The sequence below is a fragment of the Lactuca serriola genome, chromosome 3 (assembly GCF_051521515.1).
Source record: "Lactuca serriola cultivar US96UC23 chromosome 3, Lser_US96UC23_V15, whole genome shotgun sequence".
In the NCBI taxonomy this organism is placed as follows: Eukaryota; Viridiplantae; Streptophyta; class Magnoliopsida; order Asterales; family Asteraceae; genus Lactuca; species Lactuca serriola.
In genome coordinates this window covers 200,437,698-200,451,318 of record NC_136410.1, presented here as the reverse complement: position 1 = coordinate 200,451,318, position 13,621 = coordinate 200,437,698, and positions in this window count along the sequence as shown.

Here is a 13,621-nt window from a genome sequence, read left to right as displayed (position 1 = left end):
TTACTTCAGGAGATCATGGCAAGGCGATGGCGTGGCCGTACCGCTCCTCATCCTTATGTTATGATTTTGGGACACTCTGATGGATATTGATTTGATAACATTTTTGTAAACAAATGCTATTTCATTTTATTTATGATTGAAAAAGTTTAAATTTGGCGTAAAATTTATGGATGTTACAATAGCCTCCAAGCATGCCACCGGAGCATAAACTTTGGTGTAGTCTAGACCCTCGATTTGGAGAAATCCACGTACAACTAATCGAGCCTTGTTTTTCACAATGGCCCCTAAATCATCTTGCTTGTTGCGATAAACCCAACGCGTGTCAAGAGACTTTTTGCCCTTAGGTAATTCAACCAACTCCCAAACCCACAAGTTTTTCAAACTGATTCAGTTCCTCATGCATAGCATCCACCCAGCTGGGCTCATTCAAATACATTTCAACATTCTTTGGCTCTATTTGAGAAATAAAGCAAGAGTAGAGACATGTACTGACATCTCCACTCTAACTTCGCGTCCGAACACCGTCGCCCAGCTGGCCAATGACGTTGTCGATCAGGTTATCGCGTTGAATTTTGGAAGGTAGCTCCTGGCTAATGTCATTGAGTGATACAGGAAGGTTGTGAATATTGACAAATCCATCATCTGCTGAATGGTCCACTTCAGACGGCCCTGACTCTTCAGAAGTGCTTGCCATGAACTTATTAGCAATCCGTTCGGAAAAGAGAAGTTCCATAAAAGTTTGAGTAGCAGTGGAAGAATCTATAAACATAAACTCTCTTTCATCGGGAGTAAGAGGAGTGACATCAACATCTGTATTGTTTTGTTGTCTCGGAGATTCTGGACAAGTAGTTGGAATAAATGCATCCACTGTAGGAGTCGTAGAGGACACAACATGTGGTCTGTAAGCAACTTCTTCTTCTTCATCTTCAACCACGGTCTTCGAACCAGTGGTTGAACCAGGTGAACCATCTAAAAACACATTAAAGGATTTGAATAAAGATGTGTAATCAAATAGCCAATCTGGACCAACTCTAGCATCCATCTTGTTCTCCTCCAACTAGCGCACGTCAAAGGATTCTACGATTTGTTTTGTCTTCTTATTGTAGACCCTATACGCTGTGCGTGCAGCATACCCTTCAAAGTAACAGTCATCGGCCTTGGCATTGAATTTTGGGTTGGATTCTAGGTGAAGAAGGGTTCAAGGACAGCCAAAAATACGGAAATGGCTGACAGAAGGCTTGTGACCATATGGAATTTCATATGGAGTCTTCATTTGGGCTTTTTGTTAATCAGAACACGATTTTGAACATAATAAGCTATCTTGATCGCCTCAGCCCAAAAGAAAACTGGTAGTTTGGAGTCACATAACATCATCCTTGCAGCGTGTTGCAATGTTCGATTCCTCCGCTCAGAAACACCATTTTGTTGTGGTGTGCGAACAGAACTATATTGATGCATGATCCCTTTTTCTGCATAAAAATGATCGAGAACAATATTCTTGAATTCTATCCCATTGTCAGTTCTGAGTGCCTTCACCCGGTTATTGGTTTGGTTCTCTATCATCACAATGAACTTCTTAATCAGATCAACAACCCCAACTTTGTTGGACAAGAAGAATACCCACGTAAAACGCGAGAAATCATCGATCACAACCAGAAAATATGAATTTTTGTTGATGCTAAGGACATTGACCGGACCAAATAAGTCCATATGCAATAATTGGAGCACCTGATTGATTGAATTAATCTGTTTTGGCAAATGTGGTTTCCTGTGATGCTTTCCTTGGGCGCATGACACATATTTTTCAAATGTGATGAAGTCTTTGACAGGAAGTCCACGCACCATATCATTCTTCGCAAGACGATTCAAGTTCTTTGTGTTAGCATGCCTGAGTCTTCGGTGCCACAACATAGCATTTTGTTCAGAGACTTTTGAGAAGAGTCAAGTGACTTGTTCCGGAATATTATTGTTCATGTCAATGATGTATGCATTGCCATCCCATTTTAATTTTACAAGAATCTAGTCATCCGGGATGACAATGCCTGGCTTCAGAATCAGACACTCTTTATTGGTGAAATGAGTCGAGTATCCTTTGTCACAAAATTGAGAGAAACTCAACAGACTATGCTTTAACTCGGGAGCGTAGTTGACATTTTTGAAATTCAGCACTCCATTTGAAACTGTTCCTCTTTGAGTGATCTTTCCTCCTTCACCTCCTGCAAAGGAAACATATCCCCCATTAAAGGTTTGAATGCCATTCAATTGCGAGACGTCTCCTGTCATGTGTCGGGAACAACCGTTGTTGACATACCAAGGTCTGGCGACATTCCTCCACAACTGTCCCTGCATAATGGGTGGAATTATTTAGATTTGGGGACCCAGGTCATTACAATCCTGGGTTGACCCTTAATATTGATAGATTTATCTGTTTTACTTCTTAATTTTGAATCATTGTTAGAAACTCTTTCAGAGGATGAAGATGATGGAACAACTGTAGATTTGGTCACCCATTGGTAGTTAGGTTTTAAAATATTCACAGGTGATTTAGAAATATTTTTCCTTTTCCTGGAGCGTTTAGATTTTCGGCTATAATTAGTTGAAGACCCAGACACACCCTTTGACGAAATTGACATTGGCTCAGCCGCAGTCGATTTCAGAAAAGTACATGTGGCTGGTTTAGAGAAAACCTATTTGTTCGGTTGAATATCGACCCTTTTCTTATATTACAAATTTTTCGATCATTTTCACGAAGACGAGATCTCGAGGACTTTCTCGTTAGAGACCTTCCTCGAGACTCGTTTTCTTTCCTCGGTGTTGAGAAATGCACAAATGCTCTGTTGGAACAATTCCGAGCAATGTGGCCGGCAATACCACAATTAAAACAAATTTGCTTATTATCACTAGACCTGATACCGCTTTTATCAGATTTCACACTCTTATGTACTTTTCTAACTTTCCCACATGTGCAACTGCAAGAGTTAGATTGGGTGGCAGGTGTAGAATGTGTGGATGTGCTAGCATCAGATTCAGTGGATTCTACAAAAAAACATCACAATTATTAAAAACATGTAACTTCGACATCTCATCATCATAAGATAAAATATCAGTCTTAACATTAGACACAGACTCATCACAAATAGAGACACCGAATTTCGACACAAAAGTATTATTTGACTCAATCTTCTCATCCCCTTTCTTTCCCTGGTTTACCGACACATCTGAATTGGAGGTAGGAATGTTAGTATCCAAAACCCTAGCACTAGGTTTTGTAGCCTGTTTAGTAGTTGATTTACCATAGACCATGAATGGTTCTCGGTCTATCTCCACATGAGTCATAGGATGAGCAGTGTAATTGTGATTAAATGGGGGAGGGACACTCTCATATCCTATGCCTACTTGTTTTTGGTCCTTCCATTTCATTTGGAGTTCAATCGTTGTTGCCACTTTCTCACTTGACACATCGAATTTTTTAAAGTTAAAATCAGCATTTTCAAAACGTATTTTCAATGCGTTAAGTTCCTCAATGACAACAGCAAGTTGTTTCTTTATGTAATTGTAATTTTCACATTTATTGATGTAATCTTCCTGCAACTGCCTAAAATCACTGATCTTAGCCTCCAAATTTTCTTTTAGTGGTCTCTGATCTCTCTTTAGTTCATATCTTTCATACTTTAAGTCCTCGTTCTCTCTTTTTCGTAACTCGATTTGATCACGCAAAAATTTAATAGTTTTAATACAAGATTGAGAACAAGAGATTTCACTAACCTCCGGCTTTGCAGGTTCTGGCGTAGCTTAAACCATGAATGCAAATTGTAATTCCATCATTTCTGCTTTTGGGTCTGTTTTAGTTTCTCCTTCAGCAACATCATGGATCTAGGCAAAATGCGCATTTTCAGGTCCTGAAATATTCAAATCTTGAATTTGATCCTCCCAGTCAAATGACTGGGCACCACTGCAAGATTTGTGGTTTGATTGTTAATGGTGGCTCCCCTGCTGTTACCTATAGCCACCATTGTTCTTTCATTTTTCTCTCTCCTATCAAGCTTAGTACATTCTCTAGCAAAATGACCTGGTTCATGGAAATTAAAGCATCGGAGTTTGCCTTTGTTGAACCCAACCTTCTTTTCTGCATTCATCCCCCATTTATTTTTGCCTGTCCTTTTGGAGAACTGTTTGGCTCTAAACACCGCCATAGCAATTTGCCATGTTATGTCCATTTCTTCAACATCTTCTGGATGAATTTGGTCCAAATCAACAAATGACAATTGAGGGGGTAGCTCACCAGCTACAAAAGCATTATAACAATTGATAATACCAGTTGCAAGAGCCATTTTTTCATCATTCTCTTTGGGAGACGGGTTTGGTGCAGGAACTGGAACAGGTGTCTTTGAGGAAGAAGCAACTTGCGGATAAAATATTGGTGATTAAACACATTTCATGAATGGTGTCGCATATGATGATGATTGAGGAACAGCAGGTGGTTGAACTTGAGGATTGGTGAAGGATGAGAAACCATTGTTTGATTGAATTCCGAGATTAGCAGAAGAATATGAGTTAACGTGGTTGATCTCTCTTTGTTTGTCATCTAGATCACAAGCTTTAATAATGGTCATGAGTTCAGCCAAACTAAGCAGATTAAGATTCTTGGTTTTCTTGATGACAACAACATTCATATCCCATGTCTTTGGAAGAGAGTTGAGCAACTTCTTGTTAACTTCTGATCTCAGCACTGAAATCCCAACTGAACTCATTTCAGTGGTGAGTGTGATAAAGTGTTGCAATTGAACTTCCAAAGTTTCTCCAAGAATGTGATTAAACAAATTGAATTTCTATCTCAGCATGTCTTGACGACTTTGTTTCATATCCTCAATCCCTTTATATCCTTCAATCAAAGCTTCCCACATAGCCTATGTTGAAGTGTATTCTCTAAAACCTTGTGCAATCTCTAGGATAAAGACATTGTGAGTATAGCCAGTGCCTTTTCTTGTTGTTCAACTTTTTCAAAAATTTGCATCAGTGTAATTATCAATATATTTGTCAATGACATCTCCATTTTCGAGTGTTGTTGTGATCCTGGCCGGTCCTTTTAAAATACTTCTCCAGATTTTGAAGTCTTTCATTTTAATGTATTTTTCCATTCGATACTTCCATTCTGGAAATCCTTCCGCAGACAGTAAGTGAGGAAATCGAGTGGTGGCTCCCATAATTGTGTCCATTTCTTGATGAGCTAATGAGATTTGTGAATCCATTTTTTTTGTTTTGTTTTTTTTATTTATTGAAGTTTCTATTTTTTTAATTGATTAAACAAACAAGCTAACACGAAAAGTACTAAAATTTAAAATGTTCAAACAACAACTGAGAGGGTTCACGGCAGCACAGCGGATTACGGCCGTACAAAGGATTATGTCCATACAAAAGGATTACGGTCGTACAAGGATTGTGGTCGTACAAGGAGATTACAGCCGTACAAAACAATTCACAACCGTACACAGTTAAATTTGAAGCTTTCACGGTCAATGAACGGATTATAGTTGAAATGTAGTGTACAGTCAATAATCTTTGAATGGTTTACGGTTGTACACTTGATTACGGTCGTACAAGCTTCAACAACGTTCAATCGTACACACGAAAACCAACAGTTTTTCCAATCAAATTCTGATCCAAAAGCCTTGTATGTTGATCAAAAACAGATATCCAACAAGTAATCTTGAATGAACCATGAAATTGATGAAGATCTTGTAGCCGTAAACACTAAGGACTCAAGTTTGACAACGGAATGGCTCTAATACCAATTGTAAGGACTCAAATCCAGGAACCAACCAGTGATCAAACAATTAGAAACAAGAACAATGTAGAAGAAAGCAATTAACTCAAGTAATGCACACGATTTTATAGTTGTGCCGTAAACCATCTGGTACACCTTGATTACACTTACATACGTCAACCACCGATAGACACTGAGAAACCCTTTCTATAGGGAAGGTTGGCCGTAAACCCGTGTACGGCCGTACACACAATCTTGACCGAACACACAACCCTGACCGTACACACATGATAAACATCAAAACATGAACATTAATCCACTAAGACCTATACATATGATTTCCTAGCCCAAACCACAAATACATGACCTTTCAAGAGTGTACACTAGGTACGTACGGTGAAGATTGTGTCTCTCTAGAGAATTAATAGGTTTACGCAAGTTTTGACTCTCTTTATTGAATATTGAAATAACCCTGCTAGTGTAAATTCGTGACTAATGTTTTATGACACGCATTTCCAGATTTCATGACATCCAGCCTAATACTTATGAAATAAGAGTTTTATGATAAACAATTTATGAAACACAAAGTTTTCTAGCACGAAACTGTTTTGTACATGATTTCGATTTAGCTATTTTCCATTATTTTATATAAATAGCCTTTAATAGATAGGTCTAGTTGTAACAATTTTTGAAAAAATTAGTATATTATCTTGGGCTATAAACCATTCAAAAATAATGACAACAAGTTTTCGACTATTTTACTAATATTATTATTTTTAGTAAAATATCAAACTTTATCTTATTTACCACTTTTGTGAGTTTAAAACACAAAATATGTTGTTTGAGTTTAGCTCAAGTAAAATCACAACTTTTGTAGTACCATAAACGACATATTCAATATTTTTGCATATATTAGTGTAGGTTGTAAAAAATACATGTTAGTATCCCAAAGTTAGCCATATATATATATATATATATATATATATATATATATATATTATGACTTCGAAAATATTGAGAGAACAACCATCTCCACCAAGTCTTACGTGACACATATGTTAATAAACATGCTCATTATGATTTTTATGAGATAATATCATTTTTAAACAAGTATTTGTTCCATATTCAACACACAACTAAGAAGCATGCAATTATCCAATGGTTAAACATAATTTAGCAAATATGAAGCTTGTAAATCATGAGTTCATGATGTATTTGTTGGATTAATGTCTAAGTCCATAACTATATTTGGTATGTACTTGACCCGACCCGGCATGGTCCATTTGGGTTGCACTTCACCGACACAATTTATATGGATAATCTTTTGAGAATATTATTTTATTATTAATATTAATATATTATAAGTTCTAATATATTAATATTGAATCATATTATTTAATTAGTATTGATCAAGAATTAATTTATAATTAATTAAGTGATCAAAAGGAACTAATTAAATATGGACTCTTATATATATGGAATGGGCCAAGTTCATTTAGGTTGGGCTAAGCTTTCATGGATAGTCCATGGAGTGTTTAACCCATGGATCCTAGGAAATGAAATGTCATGGGTATTAGGGTTTAACCCTAATCCTCCACACTATATAAAGATGTCCTTGGTTGATGAAATTGGCACTAGTGTGGTACACTAAGAAGGGATAGCCAATTTCACTAACCAAGTATCCATATTCTCTAAAGTCTTCCAAGGTGTTTTGGTGATTTGTGATTCCATTTGAGGCTTCCACACTATTGGGGCTAAGCTCTTAAAGCTTGAAGACATCAAGCTACATCACAAGGTATGTCATCTAACTAGTACTTTGTAGTTTAAGAACTTCATAATATGCTAGTTAGGATTAAAGCCTTGGAAAGTTCTTATTTGCATGTATTATAGAGAAAACATAGATCTAAGGTTTATAGGGTTGAATGTACACCATAGGAGTGTTAGAATGCTCAAAACCCAACAGTGGTATCAGAGCCTAGGCTTGTTTTCTTGTTATACTTGCAAAACTGCTTAAAAAATCGAAGTTGTTGTTGTCTGATCATCAGACTCGGCGAGTCCATCAGGAGATTCGGCGAGTCCATGCCTAAAAAGTGATCAAATCGATCCAACTCGCCGAGTTGGTTCATGAACTCGACGAGTTGGACCCCCAGACAGCATAAATTCGACTTTTTTGGCTGGAATTGGACTAGGAACATTACCCTAAGATGTTTTTGGACTTATAAACTTGTTTTTGATGTGGTAATGTTCATGATAATCCAATTTCAAAGATAATTGTCAATAAATTCATGTTTTGTATTAGTTTAGGGTTTAGACTAATTACATGAAAAAGTTTGATTTGAATTATCTTGTTCTTATGAGTTGCTTAGATTAATAGAAAGTTGAGTGAAATAGTTGTTTTCAATCCAAATTAATCTAAGAGGTGATTCTAAAATGTGTTTTTGTAACTTGTCCTCAAGTTATATGAAAAGTCACATTTAAGTTTCATAAAACTCATAAAAAGTTGGCAATGGTTACAAAAGATGAAGAGTCTTGTCCTTAAGTTATGGAGGTTCAAGAGTCACTTCATTAATAAATAAATAAATAAAGTGTAACCTTAATTAATTCCATAAGTTATAAAATAAAGAAAAGTTAATTCTTTTATTAGTTTAAAGTCTTCCATAACTTGTCCTCAAGTTATGGAACTTGAAGAGTTTTTGGATTAAAACTACTTTAAACACATAAGTTATGGAATTAATTAGTTTTGAATAGTTTCAAAACTTGCCCTCAAGTTTTGGAATTTGTAAAGTTTTCTCTTATGAATACTTTAATTCCAAGTTAGCCCTTAGAATTTTAAAAGTTAAAATTCAACCCTTATACTTTATAATATTATAAGTTAATAATATATATATGTATAAGAGTAAAGTCAGTCTTACCGCTAATACGCCTCATTCACGAAGCCAGTCTATAAGGTGGGTATAAGGTTGTTGTCTATAAAATGGCAACTTAATGGGTGTCCACTCTCACCCACCGCTTGCTTGACTGGTGGAGCGTCGTTAGCCGAACGGGTTTGACAGGACTAGAATTCTCCCTTCATTAAAAGTATTAATGATAAATACTAAGTAACTAAACTCTTAATAATACCCAATCTTAGTTACTTAGGAACATGTGAATAAGGTGCTAATCCATGAAATTACACTTTGCACTTTGTTTAAGTCGGTTAGTGGAGCGTGTGTGGTTAACCGACACACTAACTCGTATTTAACAAGGTAGGCAAATGGTAACTTAATGTTTATCATAGTATCGATGGAGCGTGTGTGGTTAACCGGCACATCGATTGAGGGGTAAACACTTAAGGGTACCAAGTAATTTGCATGGTTACTTCACACCTTGTTTTGTGAGCCTCGGCATCCCAGTCACAAAACCTGAAGGGCACACTCGAGATTGAAACATGCCATTGAACAGTTCAATGAATCTCAAAGATCTAGGAGTTTCAAAACCAATTAAAAACCTAATAATACATTTCGTTTATCTTGGTGGAAATTGGTGAATCGTCATTCACATACCTTCAAATATTTTGTAGCTTGGATTACGGCATACCTCTTCTAAGTTATAAAATAGTTTGTTGGGTGCTAGCCTTAATATTTCATATTGGGTGTCATATTAAGGACTTAAGATCAACTATCTTGAATATCTCCCAAAAACATGTCTGGTTTAGACATTTATGATCTTCCCAAATCTCTTGAAACAAGCTTTCCTAAATGAAGATGATGTCCCTTGGAAATCATACTTCATTCACATCCTCCAATTATTCTCCCTAACCCACAAGTTCAAGGTCACACAAGCCCTATTGGCAAGGCAAGGTCTAGGTGTGATCACATCTTGGAGATGTAGTCACATATTGACAAGCCGGGAGAGTTGGGTGTCAAAGTCTTGAGAAAGTTGGTGGTTCAACTACTTTCTAAGTCACATAGTGAGTTCTTTTGGAACACCTATGAAACAGACTATGACAAGACCCTTAATGATCTTATCTATTTGTTAAGATCAACTTCCTTAAAACTTGATGGACATTGACAATAGTGACACAGGAAATCCAGAAAAGCATTCTCTTCCCAATGGAAAGGGATCGGCCATAGTCAACTCGGTTGACCAAATGGTAAAGAGAAAAGCTAAGTCTGTGATAGTCCCGTGTACCATTATCAAAGGGTCCATATGTTTATATTGCCAAAGAAAGGGGCATTGGTTGCGAAGCTGCCAAATTTACCTAAGAATGTTAATGTAAATAAGTTTGACTCTACTTCAGGTAAAGTCCACTATCTAACTCTGCTAAGTTTCTATTTTGAGATTCTTGATACATGATGTGACTGGGTCACATGGTGATGTTTTAAGAATCAAAGAAAAGTGAAGAAACTTAAAGAAAGAATATGTTGAATCTGATGGCGTAGATGGATTTCTATCGCATAGTTTGAAGATCGGATTCTTGAGCTACTTCTTAGGAGTTATGAGATATTGCTTAGGAATAGATAACAACAAGCTTTCATATGGATTGTAAGGATAAGTTTTTCCGCATAGTTTTAAAATAAAGGAAAATTTTGATTTTATTTGTTTTAAAATATCCTTACAATGGCATTTGAGGAAGAATTGTTGCTTATATGATTCCATTAATAGCAAGAGTGGAAATATGAAATTGATTCTTTCGTTTGTGGTAATGTCTAAATTTACCAAATAAGGAAATACTCTCATAACCCAAGTTTCAATTGGACCGGAACATGGAATCATGCAAGTTGTATTGCATGATGAATGAGAACTTTCAAGTATTGGAAAAATTAAGACTAATTACTCGTCCACATGGATGTTTGAGTCAAGGACTAAGGGATCGAGTACACATTCTTGTGCACTGATTAAGTCCACCACAAAAGATTGATAAGACTATTCGTCATAGTTTACTAAAGCTCGGTAAATATGGTTATACTTACAAGCTTAAGTGTAATTCTGAGACATTGGAAAAGGTTCCAATGTAAGGCAGAGCGAATAAGAAGAATCAAATTAGGCAGAAGGATAAAAGTTTCTCAAATCTGAAAAGATGGGAGAGTACTTTAGTATCAGTTTTGTGATCATCTTAATGATTAAGAAACCATATCAAAATTAGTTCTCTAAGGAAAATCTTAGTGCATTCTTATGACTAAGAAGTGGAACTTGAATTGTTGAAGTGGTTAAATCAAGAAGATGAGTCATACTTCGTTCCAATACAAGTCTTAGAGTCATACTCCAAGATTTTAATTTGAGTGACATATCTTAAAGAAGGTTTAAAACACTTGTCAAATGTAAGAGTACAAGTTTTCTACTCTTGTACATTTGAAATTGGTAAGTTGTGATGTTTTGGATAAAACAAAGACCAACTTAGGCCAATTTTGTGAAGTGTTTGTCTTGATTAGAATCCACACTATCTCTTGAATAACCGACAAGAAAGTCTTATATGTCAAGAGGACAGTGGGAGTCTTAAAGGTCTTGAAAGTATCAAGAACTAATCAAGAAGAGAACCTGAAGTTCTTCAATAGCACACGACTTGAGGTTTATAACCAATCATGTTGACATATTCTGTGCCCATTCCAGTTAAAGTTGGCTTTCAATATGAGTTCTTAGAGTTCTCAATTTTTTGCACAACAACTTGGAAGCAATGGCAGACCCTTGAGCTGCCAGGTGGCAAGAAATTAAGATTGAGTTTAATCCATATGAGTGTGGATTTGTCATTATCCTTGTCTTGTGTCTATGGTTTTGACAATTCACATGGATAAGAACACATACACCATTAAATCTAAGTGTCATAAGGTTTCTCTCCGATTCATGAAAATGATGGTGAGGAAACACTTTCAATAAGTAGATTTTAGCTAGATAGCAATTGTGATATTTGCATTCACAAACTCGTTAGTGGAGCGGGTGTGGTTTACCGGCACACTAACCTGGACTTGTGAGAAGTGGCAAAAAGGTCTAACCATTATGATTACGACATCCCTCTTCATAATTGTTTAGACACACAAGTGTGCTATCTAAGGGAAGGTGTATGATTTTGATAAAGTTTTATCAAAACAATCTAGTATCAGAAATCTGAACTTTGGTAAGAAAGTCAATTGATTTCTGAGTACATGTCAAAGCTAGTGGAAGCATAAGTGTTATGCGAACAATCATCATGTTAGTGGGAGCATGATAATTATGATAAAGGTTGCAAGTTAGCAATGTTAATTATAGAAAACAAAAGGTTTCAATTGGGAAAAAGGTTGTTTTGCTATAATTAAGGGAGAGGAAATTATACCTCATCTCAAATCTATAAGCTTAGATCGTGAGGTTTTAATCATTTAGTCAAGGAAATATATATGAATTTCATGTTGGAATGGCTCAACATAAGGAAATTCTGTATATGGGTCCATTATTTGCGTTCTAAAATTCGATTATGATTACGGCATCCCTTTTCATAATCTGAATTGTGAGAACTTGGCAAATTGACATGGAAATGTTATAGCAAAAGACTGGTTTAGTCTTTATGTGATACATCATGAATCGATTCCCATATGCTTTGGATATAGGATCGATTGCATGTGCTATATTCATCCATTCTAAAATTTTCCAAATGCCTGGGGCATTAAGAAGGGAAAAGGTTTAGAACTGGATATGACTAAAAGGATTAAACAACTATCGAGGATAATCTAAGGTTTACCAAAGATTGGTTGCTCAAAGGACAGTTGGAAGTATAGTGATAATTCTGAAAGGACCATATTGACATAATCTGTAAGGAGGCAACTCTTGTTCAGAAGTGATAGTCAAAAATGGAATCTGGAAATGTTTCAAAGTTAGAATTTTCAATCTGTGTAAGATTAAGGAAACTTAATGCAAGAATGATCATTCCAAGGAGCTGATCTCCTTTGGAATACTCTGTAATGATTGTTGTCAAGTCTTTCTGACTTTGTGCATAATCATTACAAGAGGTTCAATGCATATAAGTTTAGAATCAGACAGATTTCAGTAAATGGCATGAATTTGGAATTCTTGCATTTGCAGTAAAGATTTGGGAGTGTGAAAAGAGAATCATTGAAGTTATGTTCAATTGATCTAGTTCACAAAGTAAAGATCATAGACAAACATAGTATGCATACTTGGTGTATGGCATGACCAGTGTTTAGAAAACATAGTGTACATGTTTGGAGCATGGGACAACTATTGTTTTAAATTCAAGAATAAAGTTGATAGCTGAAACAGTATACAATGAATAATGTGTAATCATATGGTGATAAATAAAAGGTGTTTTATTTATGTTCATAGGTTTTGATACCATATTGGATTCAATTATTATTGTGTTTCACTTTGCATGTTTTGACTTCCCGAATAAACAAGGTTATTCTTCCGGAATGACTAAGTTATTCAAACCATCCACAGTCGGTCATATGTTGGAAGTAGATATGAATTAAGACTGTCATGGGTTGGCTTGTAGAGGTCTAAGGTGTTGGACAAAGGGCTACAACACTCATGAGTGCTCATAAGTTCTGAGTATTGGATTCAACTCGCGCTCATTGGAATCACTTCATGGATTTTATCACGAGTGATCATGAGACGATAATATCTTATATTCTTCAAACCTAGAGATATGAGTTGTTACTATGAGTTGATAGTACATTGATTGCACGAAAACGCATTTGGTAACTCGGTGCTATAAAACGTGTCTTTGTGTATGATTCGACAAGTAGTAGAACAAGCCATATGAGTCGAAGTTTATCCATTCCTTTTACCTTCGGGATAAAAGAGATATCTGTGGGCCCCTCGATGATTTGATGATGGCAAATGGAAGTGCTCGGCGGGGCCAGGATTGATTTGATTTGTTCAATTAGTCAG